Raw genomic sequence first — 16964 nt, 5'->3', positions numbered from 1 at the left:
CCTTTACACCATCCAACCCTTTAAAATCTCTTACTCCCTGGCCCTGTAGAAGCCCTTCTCATCCCTCTCCCTCCACCCTCATCCTTTCTGTAAAAGTCCAGGTACTTTCATGCAAATAGAAGTTGAAATCTATTCCCACAGGATTCTTGCAAAAATTATTACTGACCAAAATCTGTCCTTAGCACTTCTTTGAACGTTAGCTTTGTTTATTTTGGCCTTTGTCTTTTGAGACGAGGTCTCATGGAGTCCAGCCGAAACTGGCTGTAATACCAGAAATGACATTGAACACCCTGATCCTTCTGCCTCTGCTTTTGTCTTTGACAAAGACTTTGATGATCTGAACTGTTTCCTAGAATTCCACCTATGAGGATTTGAGGCTACAGATGCAAACTTTTATCAGTTACATGTTTATCTTCATGGTTTCTCCCCCTGCCCCACCCCAAACTATTGCCAATGGCATTGGTTTCCCAGTCTCAGGGAAAATAGTTTCCTTAGCGATAATAAGGATGATAGTACTGACTTGCAAGAATAAAGTGAGCCTGGTGGTACATAAAGCAGTACAATTTGGGAAATGTGGGCCCAGTTCTACTACCTTCTCTTCCAAATGAGGAAATTTTTAAACAGGTCCAAGCGGAAGGCACAGGATGAGCCTTGCTCCCCACTCCTGATGCTGGGGTATCTGACCAGGCAGGAGGGGAGTCAAGCATGGTAGCTTTCTCATCCAGGGAATCTGGCCTGAGTTTTCTATAGACTGACAAGGAAGAGCCATGTCTGGTAGGGAAAGGGGCAAGAAGGACTTGGTGGAGAAGGGGCAAAGGTCAGACACCAAGGAGTAGGAAGTATCTTGAAGAGAGGTGGGAAGGAAGGAGCCATGCTTTACAAAGGCAGCCCAGAGCTCAGAGAAAACAGATCCCTAGGTGTCTTAGGGAGCTCATCACTTCTCCCCTGATGGGCCCTGGGGAAGAAGGGTTACATTCTGGGTGGAGTAACAACAAGCAGCAGCCATGAGAGCTGGGTGTGCCCCCTCCTGGAGAAGGCTGAGCTTGGCAAACAGGTTTGAGTGGCTGGCTCAGAGAAAGTGTGGGTCAAGGAAAGGCCTTGGGGAGCACTTCCCTGGAGGAGATGACGAAAAGAGGATGAATAGCCATTGTGAGGCAGGAACACACACACACACACACACACACACACACACACACACACACACACACTCACACACCAGAAAATGGAAAGCAGCTGAGGTGCAGTGAGAAGGGCAGAGAGGGCCGCTTGGTCCTCCAGAACCTAGGGCAGCAGGGCTGGTACTTGGCAGGGAAAGACCAGGGCCTTTCCAACGACGGGGGTGTTCACTCATCGACTTACACAGTAGTCGTCATCCACACCATTGTCTCACTATCACAAGGAACTTGTGTTAGCATGTGACTCTGGGCAAGCAATGAACTCATCTCTGCCTGGGCCACTCCTTTCTCTCCCTAACCAAATAAGAAGAGCCCCTAGTTTAGGAGCACCTCCTTCAGCCAGGCCTGATGGCAGACTCCTACTCCAGAGGCTGAGAATCCTGCCTACGGCTCTACAGAGTACGTCCAAGGCCGACCTGGACAACTTGGTGCATCCCTGTCTCCAAAAGTAAGAAGAGGGCTTGGACTGCAACATCCTTCTATGCAAGCGTGAAGACCTGAGTTTGACTCCCAGCACCCACATGAAAGCTGGGCATGTCAACACCAGCCAGTGATTCTAGCGCAAGAAAGACACAGATAGGAGGATCCCTGGGGCATGCTGGCCAAACACTAACCAGTGAGCTTCCAGGTTCAAAAGACGCCTTGTCTCAAAAAATGAGATGGAGAGCGATTGAGGAAGACCCTTTATGTCCACCTCCAACCAGCATAAAAAGAGCTGCAAGGGTGGCAAAGTGTTTGGCTAGCATTTGTGATGCCCTAGGTTCAATCCTCAGCATTAAGTATGGAAGGAAGGGAAGGAAGAATGGGGGAATGAATAGAAGAGGAAGGAGAAAGAAGAGAAAGGGGAGGAAGAGGGAAGACTGAAAGGGTGAAGGGGAAGGCCAGAGGCGGCTGTCTCCATGGCTGTTATGAATTGAAGAGAGTGTATAAAGGGCTCAGCATACACAGTAGGTGGAGCAGGTGACCGTGCCATAGTTGTGTGTTCTTGCTCTGTGGTGACACCTGGGTCCTTGAGTAGCTCACAGGCTCACAATGCCTGAGTATCTGGGTAACCTGTGGAGCGCTCACACCATAGAAATTTAAAAGACCTCATTGGAAGAGCTCATTGCCCACTGTCATCTTGCTTGAACAAGCATAGCCCAAGAGTCCTCTGATGTTTCTGTGAGTTATAGAGCCTGGTCTCTGAGAGGATAGATACTTCCTTCTGGAAGGTGGCCTTCACCCAGAGTTGATGTCATCTTTATTTGGGGATACAGACTATTGAAGTGATGTGACACCCAAGTGTTTGTGACACATTTTGTGTCCTAGCTAAAGAAGGTATAGGACACAGTGGGAATCAGGTACTGTTCTCACCCTCACATTGGGCAAGAATAAGTCAGAAATAAAGTTTCTACTGTGTGCTGTGATAAGGGTAGGGAAGAAAACGTTTTCTCTAGGACTCTGGGTGGTCAAGAGGTGTCCTGGCATTGGTGGGCTTTGTGGTGGGTCCTGCAGGGCTGGGGAGGGAAGTGCCAAAAAAGAGTGAAGGCCCTAGGTGGGAAGAACTTGGTTTCAAAGAAACAGAAATAGACCATTGTGTCTGGAACAGATAAATTAGGGATATGGACCTTTGTTGAGAGGTTGTGTGTTTTGGGGAACTGAGATGCCTCTAAAAGGTTTCAAGGATGAGATTGTTTCATATTTAGTTTATAAAATTTATTTTATTTTTTTTAGAGACAGGTTTTCATTATGTATCTTTGTCTGGAACTCACTATGTCAACCAGACTGGCCTCAGCCATCCACCCACCTCTGTCTCCAAAGTACTGAAATTAAAGGTGTGAGCCACGTTTTACTTCTAGGTTAAATTTTAACTTCAGGAAACTCACCATGTTGTCATAAGCATCATCTTTTCATTCTTTGTTCTAATTTTAGAAATGAGAAATTATAAAACATTTTATTCTTGTTTTTGTTTTGTTTTGTTTTGTTTTGTTTTTCCCCACAAGACAGGGTTTCTGTGGGTAGCCCTGACAGTCCTGGAACTCACTCTATAGACCTGACTGGCCTAGAACTCATGGAGAGATGCCTGCTTCCACCTCCCAAGTACTGGGATTAAAGGTGTATACCACCATCACCTGGCAAGGAGTATGATTGTTTTGTTTGCTTTTTCCCAAGACAGGGTTTCTCTGTGAAACAGTCCTGGCTATCCTGGAACTCACTTCATAGACAAGGCTTTACTGACAGAGGTTTTTGTCCCACATGGTTTCTTTCAGTCCCAAAGAAACACACAGAGGTCTATATTAATTATAAACTGGTTGGTCTATTAGCTCAGGCTTTCTTATTAACTAACTCTTACATCTTAAACTAGTCCTTAATTCTATCTGTGTTAGCCACGTGGCTTGGTACCTTTTATCAGTGAGGCATTCTCATCTTGCACTCTCTGTGTCTGGGTGATGACTGCAGATTGAGCCTTTCCTCTTCCCAGAGTTCTCCTATTCTGGTTCCCCTGCCTATACTTGCTGCCTGGCTACTGGCCAATCAGTGTTTTATTAAAACAGTACAAATGAGAAATCTTTACAGGGTATAAGACCATTGTCCTACAGCAAGGCTGTGCCACCACTGCCCAACTATAAAACATTTTTTGAGTCATTGTGTCTTTTAGTTTCTAATTTGGAGACAGTTTGTTCTTCCAAAATGTAGCAAGATTTTTCAATTGTCCAAGGAAACATTAGATTCAAAATGACCATGGATTTTATGCAACGGACTTGCATTGTAATAAAATCACATACAAAAAAATGACAGTCACTATAGAAAAACTACAAATATTTTTCTTCTGTTATACACTTGTGATTTTATTTTTAAAATGCCTTTATTGAGGAATAATTGGCACACAACAAGTTGCACATAAAATACACCACCTAATACATTTGGATATCCTTAAATACCCCCCATTAAACCATCCCTTTAAGTGAGATAGTGAACATAGTCACAACTTCCAAAATCTCCTCCTGTGTGGTTTCAAGATGGTCTGCCCGAACTTGTCACTGAACTGGAGCCACACCCTGTTTTAGTCTTTGAAGAATAAATCCCTCGGTACTTGGGGTGCTGTGTTGACTCTGTCAGCTCCTGGCTGGGTAACCAAGTTACTTCATTGCTGGGTTGTTTTGTTTTGATCTGTGAAAAAGTACCTGCCTCACAGGGTTGTAAGAAATGCCGGTAGATAATAAAGCCAGCCAAAGCTGTCCATTGTTACTCGCTACAAAGCACTGGACCTAGATGTAAAAAAGCCATATGGGGGGGATGGGGTGCAAGTAATAGGTAGTTCAGTAGGTAAAAGTGTTTGCTGCTCTAAGTCCCGAGGATTCTCCTAAAAGCCAGAGGTGTGGCAAAAGCATGTGTAATGTCTGGGAAGATGAGAAGCAAACACAGGAGTCTGTCGCTGGAAGCTCAAAGACTAGCCAGCCTGGTGGAAGAAAGGAACAACAAAGATGGAGAAGGTAAGGCTTGACATGGTGGCTCATGCCTTTAGTTGCAGTAGGCAGAGGCAGAGGCAGAGGCAGAGGCAGAGGCAGAGGCAGGTGGATCTCTGAGATCGAGGCCAGCCTTGTGTATAGAGGTAAGTTCCTGGACAGCCAGGATTACACAGAGAAACCCTGTCTCGAAACAAAAAAGGTAGAAGGTAAGAACCAAGACAACCCCACACACATGCTGTGACATGTGCACACCCACATTTGCCCACAGGAATGTGTGTGCATACACATACATGTACACTTACACAAAACCAAATAGGACAGAAGTTTGGAAAACCACTCCCTTCTCCAGGGGAATCAACCTCTTATCACCTACATTCTCCCACTGTCCTAGGATGGGAAATGTGTATGTCCAGATGGTTGGTCATCTTGTCAGTCACTTGAGACACCTCTGCACAGATCTCTGAGGGTGCTTCCAGAGAGGGAAGGCTCCCCTGAGTGAACTGGGATCCTGGGCTGAATAAGAGAGGAAAAGAGCCATTTGAGCATCTTTGTTCGCCTCTCCTATGCTCCCAGGTAGTGGGCCCTGTGAGCAGCTAGCTGCCTTGTGCTCCTGTTGAGATGCCTTCCTGGCCCCTGCTGGACTGTGCCTTCAAATTATGAGCCAAATAAGCTCTCCTTGTGACGTAACCTCTTGTCATAGCAATGACAAAAGTTACATTCTCCCTCCTGATCAGCTGGCGTCCTTTGCACTGCCCATCTTACTGAATTGCATGAGCAGCTCTCAGCAACTCGTGGGCCAACCCAAGGAAGGTATCCTCTGCTTACAGCCAGTGGGTCAGATGTACTGCTCATAAACCCATGCCTGGAACCTCAAGTGAAGGGTGGTCTCATGGGACTGAGTCCCTCCCCTGTAGGGTATTAGCTGTCTCCAAGCGAATGTCAGACTCTGAACAAAGAAATTGAAAAGGTTCATAACACTATGAGAAATACATGTTAAGTGATGAGATGCTGAGGGCTTTTGTTTGGTTTTTGAGATTTGGTTTTGTCAGTAAGGAATAATGAGAAATTGGGTCAGTCAGCTCCTGCGCAGTAGAGAGAATGCCTGCCCACCACAGTTCTCAAGGAGGAAGTCCTCAGGGCTTGAGCGCACTGGACAACAGGCACCATGGGTCCAGCATCTAGCAAGGAGGAGGAAATTCTCCACATCCCTAGAAGCTAGTGAATGACATGGAGGTGAACATTGCCCAAGGACTTGGTGTAGCTCCTCTGACCGGGGGAACATACTTTTTTAACTTTTAAATTTCTCAGCGCTTGATTACAGCATAAGGGTAAAATACACAAAACTTGGTGGCTTTTTGCACATGTATATACATAGCCATGTGGTCAGATGAGTCTGGTATAGAACAGTTCCACTTGATGTTAGGGATCATGTCTGCATGTCTGCTAGGCAAACACTCTACCACTAAACATTTTTTTTTTTTTTTTTTGGTTTTGGTTTTGGTTTTTGGTTGTTTTTTGACAAGGTCTCACTACATTGCCCAACTTAGCCTTGACATTTTGATCCTCCAGTCTCAGCCTCTGGAGTAACTGGGATTACAGGCCTGAGTTATCAGGTCCCCCACCTGCCTGTGAACTTAATGGTTCATCGGCTGAGTGCTTACAACTGTGATGGTGGTGTGTGCATGTGTGTGGAGGGGCGTTCTCCCTACCAACAGCCTAGCAAGCAGTGGTGCTACTGAGTGCCCTGTTTCATGCCCTGACCCTGTCCACTTGGAGACAGCTAATACCCTACAGGGGAGGGACTCAGTCCCATGAGACCACCCTTCACTTGAGGTTCCAGGCATGGGTTTATGAGCAGTACATCTGACCCACTGGCTGTAAGCAGAGGATACCTTCCTTGGGTTGGCCCACGAGTTGCTGAGAGCTGCTCATGCAATTCAGTAAGATGGGCAGTGCAAAGGACGCAGCTGAATCCATAGATGGAAGAGATTGGCTGGGCCCCACATCTGGGGAAGGCAACAAGCTAATGTGCCCTCTGGGAGTGTCACCTTCCAGGTCCTTCACAGGCTTGGCTCTCCAGGAACACTCAGAATCTTGTTCTTGGGTCTCATGGAGGCTTTGATAAGTGGGCAGTATTGATTCCATCATTGGCAATGAACTTGCCTTTAGACCTCTTCCTGGCAATCAGGAGGTGGGGCTGGAGTTAATGTCATCTTGGGGGCCTACTCTTATAACTTTTCATCTGGTACTAAGTACGCCCCGAAGGCCCCACCTCCACAAACTACTAACATGGGAATTGGGGGATTCAGTTTCCATCATGTGCACTTTTGGGGGGAACCTATACACCACAGCTCATCTCGCTTCCCAGCAATGATGACTGTTATGAGCATCACATGAGCAAGAAATACATTTGCGTGGCATAAAACTGTCATCATTTAGCCGGGCGGTGGTGGCGCACGCCTTTAATCCCAGCACTCGGGAGGCAGAGGCAGGCGGATCTCTGTGAGTTTGAGGCCAGCCTGGTCTACAAGAGCTAGTTCCAGGCCAGGCTCTAAAAAAGCTGCAGAGAAACCCTGTCTCGAAAAACAAAACAAAACAAAAAACTGTCATCATTTGAGGGTTTTCCCAATAGAGCAGCTAATTATGCCTTAAGTGATAGTCAGCTAGAGCCAGTTTATTGTGCCTTCAGTCAAGACCGGAAGAACCAAATCTGCATGGTGACCAATGTCTGTGAATCTGGAGGACACACACAGAAACATTAGAGGAATGATGCATTGAATATTCTGATTCTGCTTTTTCATGGGCTTCAGGTTTTTTGCATATATATATGTATATATATATATATGTCACAATTAGTATACATAACATTTTGTACTACACAAATTATAACAGCTTTGGATATTTTGAGAGTCAGGATCAGAGAAACATTAGATGCTATATAAAAGGCCAAGAAACTCAGAATCAATTGGATTTGTGAAAAGCAGTGTCCCAGGAGTCTTGAGTCTCCTCTGAGCTGCCCTGCTCCCACTCAGACCATCCCGCTGTGTGTCAGCAGACACTGGACTGGAAGACAGGCTCCCAGAGTACTGCCCAGGCCTTTCCTGGTTTTCAGAGCAGCTTTTCACCCTGTGAGGCCTCTGTTCCTGCCCTCCAGAGACTGGCAGCGGTGGCAGGCTCCCACAGTAGGGTGGGACAGAGTCTCCCACAGTAGGGTGGGACTGGACCGCTGGAGCAAAGTCTTGGTGACTATAAAGGAGACATCTGCTCTCTGGAGGTCCTCCAGCCTCAGAAGAGGCAGTAGGCAGCATCTTTGTTTAGTTTGGACAGAGATCAAACGTATTCATTGCCCCTCTCCCAGCAGGGAAGTCACATAGCTCAGAGGCCTCACCATGAAGGTGTCTGGTCACTTTTCTGGTAACTAGCATGCCTGCCAGTACCGTGGCCATGGTCACGACAGTTGAGTTATTAGGAGACAGAAACTTGCCCAAGTTCACACACAGTTGAAATGAGACCCCACCAGACTTCTAACGCAGACAAAAGGATCCTAAAGCCCACCCTGTTCTTTCCACTTCACCACACACCTGTCTCCATGGCCAAGGGCCAGGCGTCCAGTCAACAGTAATGGAGCCAATTTGCCCTGTGACCCCTTTAACGGGGAAGCAGGAAAGCAGTTCCTGCTCCAACAGCGCTCTCCCTCCATCCCTCCTTTCTCCCCCTTCCTTTTCTTTAGTCAAGTTAGCCATAGCATCAGCATTTTGTTGAACTTCTGCAAAAGTCCTACGATCCATATGCAGTGTAAAATATTTCTTAAAAAAATATTTCATGGGGCTGGAGAGATGGCTCAGAGGTTAAGAGCATTGCCTGATCTTCCAAAGGTCCTGAGTTCAATTCCCAGCAACCACATGGTGGCTTACAACCATCTGTAATGGGGTCTGGTGCCCTCTTCTGGCCTGCAGGCATACAGACAGAATATTGTATACATAATAAATAAATAAATATTTGAAAAAATATTTCATGACGTGTGTGTGCATGCTTACTTAGGTACCCAGATGATACTGCTCAGGGAAGTCAGAGGGTAGCCTTCGGGAGTTGGGTCCCAGATAGCAAACAGATCGTCTGGCTTGGTGGCAGCCTCACCAGCCTCTCATTCTGTTTTTTTTTGTTTGTTTGTTTGTTTGTTTGTTTTTGTTTTTGTTTTTCGAGACAGGGTTTCTCTGTGGCTTTGGAGCCTGTCCTGGAACTAGCTCTTGTAGACCAGGCTGGTCTCAAACTCACAGAGATCCGCCTGCCTCTGCCTCCCAAGTGCTGGGATTAAAGGCGTGCGCCACCACTGCCCGGCTCTCATTCTGTTTTAAAAGAAAAATTTAAAATCAGTTTGTTCTTGGCAAAATATGAGTAATCATGGCCGGCAAGCACATTCAGGTTATCCTGAGTAGCATGTCTGCTGTGGGAGTGGTCACATGAATTTCCATAGCAACAGAACAAAAACAGATCAATCCACCTATCAGTTACATTGGTGATGGGGGTGAGGGGGAATATGGGGCAGATACAGCAAGGTAGACAAATCTCTTCCCAGGTTTCAGACGCTACCATGCAGCTTTAGGTAGGTAGAGACCAGAGGTCTGCTTTTGTGATGCGTTCTGGGACATTTACCTAGTAGTCATGGTCTTAATCAGACACAAAAATTAATAGCTGTTAAATGGCCCAAGATAATTTTGGTTCTGGCTCTGGAGCCTGTCCTCTCTCTGTAACCATGATGTCCTAGTCAGTCAAGGGCCAGCTGCTCGAGAATCTTTGATGCAAATGAAGTTCCTCTCTGTTTACCTTCACCACTGGGATGGAACCCAGGGCTTCATGCATGCCAGGTAAGCATTCTACCACTGAACGACATCCCCAGGCCCACAGACACAGCCTCTTTAGCGAATGTTCATTCTCAATATGCACAAGAAACTGGGATCTAAAGGGGAATGAGAGTTTGCCTGGTGTCACCCAGCATCTTAGCCTCGACAGATTAACACAACAAACCTGGGCTTCCTAACTCCAAGACAATGTCACCCACATCACACAGACACCTAAAAATGCCCAAGTACCTTCAGTAGCACTTTGTGGGCACTCGGGGGTCCTGGTAGTAGTAGAGCACCTACTAAGCAAGTACAAGCCCTAGGTTCAATCTCTCCCCCTGCAGAAAGAGAAAATGTTCTCAGTAGATGATGTACGTTATATGCGGTACACAAAGGAAACACACAGATTGTAGGCATACATTGTAGCAAACCATCAAGGAATGACTGCTCCTATTTAACTCCACCATGAGATGGGAAGAGGACATTGCCAGTGCCACAGATCTCCTGTGCTCCTCTTGACCACTGTTCTCTCCACTCACCCCAAGGGACTTGGATGCTGACTCTTTTCTGTGTATGTGACATTGGGGATTTTAATTTTATTTTATGTGCCTGAGTGTTTTGCCTACATGTATGTCTGTGCACTGCATGCATGCCCAGTGCCTGGAGGGCATCAGATTCCCTAGGACTGGAGTTACAAATGCTTCTGAGATGCCATATGGGTGCTGGAAATTGAACCTGGATCCTCTGAAAGAACAGCCAATGCTTGTATGTCTTCTCCTGGATGCCTGCCCCAGGACTGAAACTGCTGGATGGTTTGGGGATGACACTTCAATGCTCTTCTTGTTCTCTTCCAGTGTACTTCCCCTTAGCAGTGAAGCCCCCTGCTTGGAGCCTTGAGGAAATCCCCAGCTCCCTGCCCTATGCTGTCCAGAAGCTCTCAGACTGTCCAGTTGAGAAAGGGCAGAGGACAGCCAGGACACAAATTTGTCACAGTAAATGGCTGCTAACAGACTCTGGCACATCTGTGAAGTGCTTCCCTCTGTTTGTGTCAGATAAGCCGCCTTCGGACTACATAAGGCCCTGTGCTGCTGGGAGGGCCCAAGCTCTGTTCAGGCTGCTAGTCACTGCTAGTCTCCCAGCTTACAGCCCTAGTCCTCTGTGGCAGCTGGCATGCCCACAATGACACCGTGATCCCTCCTAGAGGAAGAACTGCATCTTTTCTTGCCACATATTCCCCTGGCCTAACCTCTAGCCTGATATATAGAAGGTGCTTGGTAAATATTTGTAGAGTAAACCTAGCATTCTGAAATGCCAATTGGAGAATGCTGCTTGAAGCCCCAGTGCCTACATGTATCAGTTTCTTGTGACTATTGTTAACAGTCATACACACCTTGTGGAAGCCCAAAACTGTGAGCCTGTTTCCACCTTGTCTGAAGGTCAGAAAGTTTTAGCTTGTTCAAAGTTGTTGACAAGTGTGGCTACACATCCTGACCTAGGGTGTGGTTACTTGGTCTTTTTGACATTCAGATGGCCCTTATAGGTCCACTCTGACCAATGGTCAGCATAGTCAAGCGTACTTCTACTCCTTCTTTTGAAATAGGAGGTTTGACCTTGGGAGTGGCTGCCTTCAGGATACTTGGTCTAGGGTGGGTTCACTACCTCAACAACAGAATGCTAATGAATTGGTGTCTCAAAGTATTGAAGCAAATAACTGTTCTAATTGTCCTTTGTATCATGTTAAAGCAGTCTTTTGTCTTCTTCCCCTTTTTGTATTGGGGTATAAAAGTGTATGGAAAATTAAATGCAGGTAATTTCAGTATTCACTGGCACTCCCTCCTGGTACTATCCTGTTTTCTGTGTTATTACTTTTACATGTGTCCTCATTCTCTTTATTATTTTTCTAATCTTCATGCCCCTACCCTGGTAAGTGGTATTTTGTTGAAGCTGGTTTCCTACAACACTTAACCTGATATATCCTGGTTATGACATGTCAGGCCCCATGGATGTGGATTCATTCCACCTTGACCAAAGGGTCTGAGAATTCAGGCCTATTCCTGCTCCTTTAGGGTATGACAAGAGGTTTGATCCAGGGTATGGCTGCCTACAGATGCTTGGCCCAATGTGTGGTGACTACAAGTCCTGCCTAAACATCAGAATACTAAACTCAGGATATAGTTACTTGATGTTTCAGGTATTGAAGAGGTAATTGCTCTGTTTGCTCTTTGTATCATGGTAAATCTGCCTTTTGCCTTCTTCCCCCTTTTGTATTGGGGTAGATAAGAATATGGAAGATAAATATGGGTAAATTCAGAATTCACTTGGTTGCCCTCCCAACTCTAGTCTGTGTCTCTATGTATTTCTTCTGTATCTCTGTTTTGTCTGACTAATATTTCTAATCCACACGCCCCACCCTGGAATGTCCAAACCCATCAAGGCTGGACCGACAGTCACACTGTTCTAGATGTCAGAAGCCTAAGGAAAGGGTTGGTGAGATAGCTCAGTGGGTAAAGGTGTTTCCCAAGCCTTATGAGCTGAGTTTAATCCCCAAGACCTACTTGGTAGGAGAGAACCAACTCCTGCTGTTGTTCCTTGACCTTCATATGAATTCTGTGCATGCCTCCCCAAACACACACACACACACACACACACACACACACACGATAGGGGATGGGGTAGAGACTGAATAAATAGATGTTTTTTTTTTTAAAAAAGCAAAAGAAACCCAAACTAAATCTCACTGGGTCCAAATCAAGGTGTTCACAGTCTGTGCCCTTCTGGAGGGTACAAGGATTATGAAAACTGTATCTTTTTCAGCAACTAGAAGCCTCCTGCATTTGCATTCCTTGACTCATGGCCCCTCCGCTATTTGCAGAACTGGCAGAGTCACGTCTTTAAGTCTCAAATCCCAAGTCTCATTCTGATCCTCCTGCCTCTGCCTTGCAATGTCACAGTGATTAAAATCCTTAATACTACATGCAAAGTCTACTTTGAGAAACAGACTAATATCTTCCCACACTCTGGGACATCTTTACAGACTACAGTCACATCTACCACCCTCTGGAAGCATTAGACTGACTGAAAGGCTTCAGACTTATCGCAGTGGTTTGACTGACATATCTGTCCCTCCTAAATCTCAGGCATTTGAATATTTGGTCTCCAGCTGGTGGCTTTTGGGAAGGATTAGGAAGTGTAACATTGTTGGAGGAGGCTGTCTTTCAAGGAAAGTTTAAGTTTTTAGAAGCCTCCCACCATCCCCAGTGCACTCTCTCTTCCCATTTGTGGGTCAGGATGCCAGCTCTCAGCTGCTGCTCCAGTGCCATGCCCTCCAGCCTGCTGCTGTGTTCCCTGCCATGATCGTGAGGGACTCCTGTCCCTCTGGAACTGTAAGCACAAAACAAACCCTTCCTTTTAGGAGTTGTTTTGGTCATGGTATTTTCTCACAGTGATAGAAAAGTAACTAAGACATCCACGAGTCTGTCCCTTGCTCTTGTCATTCCATACTCATTCTGCCTTCCCCCAACCAACACATGGCTTCTTGGCTACCCTTGTACTTTTATACCTTGTTTTTAGAATTTCTTTCTGTAATGGTCTGTCCTGTCCCTTTAAGAGACAAGCCCCGCCTACTCACTCCCCCATCTGCTGAGGCAGGCAGATCTTTCTTCCTGCTTGCAGCCTAAGTTCCTTCCTTTTTTGTCTCCCCCTTGAAAAGGCAGTTTCTGTTTCTCCCCACTTCTCCCCTGCTGCTCAAAAATTATTACTTTTCCATACAACATGTGACCACTGCCATTTTGACTGAGGTCAGTTGACCTTACTACCACCTTAACTGAGGTGGTGTGACTTCACTGTCATCTTGGCTGAGAACTAGGTCAGGTGACCAAGTTCTACCATCTTTACTGAGGTATTTCCTGCCTGGTTCCCCAGTGTTAACCCTGTTACATGGGTGACCTTACTGCCACTTTAACTGAGGTCAGGTGACTTTACCATCATCTTAACTGAGAGCCAGGTCAAGTCCTGCCATCTTTACTGAGGTATACTGGTCCCCCGATTTACTTCCTTTTTTGTCTCTAAATTCCTCTTGTTAACTCTGTTGCATGTGTGTTTTGTGCAGTGGCATGCCTTTGGTAGGGCCCACCAAGAGCATCCACTTCACCCAATTCCTGTTCACTCTGTGTGTGTGTATTCATACATGTAACTTAAATGCACCTATGTTTACTGTTAAATGTTGTAATTGTCTGTTCATTGTATCTCATTCCAGACTACAAATCAATAAGTCTCATGTTTTAAACTGGTATGTACTTTTAAGTCTCTTACAAAAATATTTTATATTTAATCCAACCCTTCTTTACCTGTTGAGAGCCAGTACAGTCAAGCTTGGACCCAGCACTCCAGGCAGATTCAGATACTGTAGCTGTACCTGATAAGCAGCCCTCAACTGCTCAGAGATCTGGGGAATATGGCATTTAAATATTTTAATTATTAAAAACTTTTCATAACAAAAAGAGAAGCTCTCTACTTCCTCCAAAGAAGATGGAAGACAGATGGGCACAGAACAACATCCATCTGCAATTTGCTTCAACTGCCAAGCGCTGACCACTGGGAAAAACTGCCTTTCATCTAAACTGAAGATCTCCAGACAATGGAAAGAATTGCTGTAATCGACAGCCTAGCTGCTTAGGTCAAGGTAGGCTTGTCTTCCTACAGATTTCTTATCCCACAGATTTCTTAGACCTTCTGGAGACTGGCAGGCCCAGAGCTAAACAGAAAAAGGCAAATACGACCTTCAGTGACCATGGAGGGCCCCGAAGAGTAGCTCTAGGTGCCAACCAAGTAAGTTCTCTGTCGTTTTTAATCAATAACTCAAGTAAAATTTTGTTCTCCTCAAAGATCTCTGATGCAGTTTGACAGCTGAGATGTTTTGTCAGTTTAAAAGGGCAGCCTCACCAAACAAATTTCAGTAAAATACAAATACAAGTTATTAAGGTGTGTACCTTCAAGTTATAAAGGTGTGAGGACAAATGCAAGTTATCAAATTTCTCTCTCCCACTGCCTTTCATAGTCTTAAAGATACTTTTCATTGTGCAAAAACATCTGCCACAGTCATTCTGACATAAATGTGCTACTGTTTGTACAATGTATATGTCTAAAATTTCTGTTTTCACAAACCCCAAAATTCTTGTGAGTTCCAGGGAGCTGAATTGAAGGATCCACCTTAAACAGGTGAGATATACCTCTCTCAATTCCCTGGTCCTAATTTTTTTTTTTTTTGATTTTTCGAGACAGGGTTTCTCTGTGGCTTTGGAGCCTATCCTGGAACTAGCTCTTGTAGACCAGGGTGGCCTCGAACTCACAGAGATCCACCTGCCTCTGCCTCCTGAGTGCTGGGATTAAAGGCGTGTGCCACCACCACCCGCCTGGTCCTAATTTTTTTTTTACTTAACTTTGTCCTCTGTTCTGTCAACACCTTAAACAAGTGTAAGAGACACCAGACATTTTCATACCACAGACACGGGACAGGAGCAAAGAGATCAGCTACCCCAGGATGTGACCAACACCCAGCTTTCTCAGGTTCCCCCCAAAAAGATGACACCTACAAATAAGCAGGAAGCAGTCTTGAGAATCCGTCACCCCAATTCCTTTAACCTGTGGTGCCTAACCTCCCTCCTTTTTATTATAAAAAAAGAGATGGGAATGTAACGATCTGTCCTGTCCCTTTAAGAGACAAGCCTTGCCCACTCCCTCCCCCCCAGTCTGCTGAGACAGGCAGCTCTTCCTTCCAGCTTGCAGCCTGAGTTCCTTCCTTTTCTGTCTCCCTCTCGAAGAGGCAGCTTCTGCCTCTCCCCACTTCTTCCTTCTTCCCTTCTCCTCCCCTCTCTCTCCCCTTCTCTTCTTTCCCCTCTATAACCCACTAAATAAAAAATATCCAACCTCACTCTGCATGGTGTGCCTATCTGTCTGTCTCTCCCCTGCTGCAGGCTCCCTGCCCAGGACCAGCCACCTTCAGAGACCAGTGGCGTGGTCTCGCGGCGTGCCCATCTGTCTGTGTCTCCTCATAGCCTGCTGCAGCCACTCAAGGAACTGTGCTGTCCCTGCCTGGGACTGGCTGCTCTCAAGACCCGCTGCCCACTGCTTGCCGCCACATGACCCGCTGCCCACTGCTTGCCGCCACATGACCCGCTGCCCACTGCTTGCCGCCACATGACCCGCTGCCCACTGCTTGCCGCCACATGACCCGCTGCCCACTGCTTGCCGCCACATGACCCGCTGCCCACTGCTTGCCGCCACATGACCCGCTGCCCACTGCTTGCCGCCACATGACCCGCTGCCCACTGCTTGCCGCCACATGACCCGCTGCCCACTGCTTGCCGCCACATGACCCGCTGCCCACTGGCACCACTTGCGGACCTGCAGCGTTTTTATTTATCCATTACACTTTCCCCACATTCGGTGCCTTCAATCATGCACTTCCTTCAAAGTTCCCTGAAAAGTCGCCTGCACCAGGAAGCCACTCTTGCCCCCACATGAAAGTGGCCTCCTCTCTTGTCTCACGTGTGACTGGTGGCTCTGACAGATGTCCCTGTCAACTGTCTGAATCTGTTGTGTGCAGCCCATGCAAAGTTTTAGACAAACTGGTGCCTGTGTTGTCCTGTCTTCCTCTACAAAGCTGTAATAATAGTGATTGGATAAAATTGTGTAAGGCCACGTGGGTGTGTGTAAGGTGAAAGAATGTGCATAAAGTGCTATAGCACAGGACTAGAGAGATGGCTCAGTGGTTAAGAGTGCTTACTGCTTTTGCAGAGGACCTGGGTTCAATTCCCAGCACCCATATGGCAGCTTACAACTTTCTGTAACTCCAATTCCAAGGAATCTGATGCCTTCTTCTGGCCTCTACTGGCAAGTACTCAGTGCAGAAACATACACAGATACAAAACATGCATAACCCATAAAAATAATTTTTTAAATGTTGTAGCACAGAGTCCTATGTACAGGAAAAGCAGGAGTTTAAAACAGCATTGTCTGGAGCTGGGAATATAGCTCAATGGTAAAATGACTGCCCAAAATGCAGGAGACCCTTGGTTCATCCCCAGTAACACACACACACACACACACACACATACACACACACCACCACCACCATTTCCATTGTATCAGAGGCTTCTGCCTTGTGTCTTGCAGCTTGGTCCTGGAACCCTCAATGGGAGCAGTGAGAGAATAAAGAAAGAACAGACACAGAGACATGTATACAGGAAAGCCGGAATCAGGTGGGGTTGTACTCACTGACAGAGGAGCATAAGGGTAGGCCTAGCTAGTCTCAGTAGAAGGCTTCTGTAGGTGAGCATTCTTAGGCTGTAAATGTCTGAGGGTGGGAAGGAGAAAGCTGCAATTGCTAGTTTCTGCGCACATTGACCACTCCCACACACAGTGACTCCTCCCACACACTCAGATCTGGGAGGAAAGCTTTGCTATCTCTATTGAGCCTGGCCCAAATGGGGAATAGGCTT

Source organism: Arvicola amphibius, chromosome 3 (assembly GCF_903992535.2).
Source record: "Arvicola amphibius chromosome 3, mArvAmp1.2, whole genome shotgun sequence".
In the NCBI taxonomy this organism is placed as follows: domain Eukaryota; kingdom Metazoa; phylum Chordata; class Mammalia; order Rodentia; family Cricetidae; genus Arvicola; species Arvicola amphibius.
The sequence above is the reverse complement of the archived record's forward strand: the minus strand, read 5'-3'. Positions refer to the sequence as shown.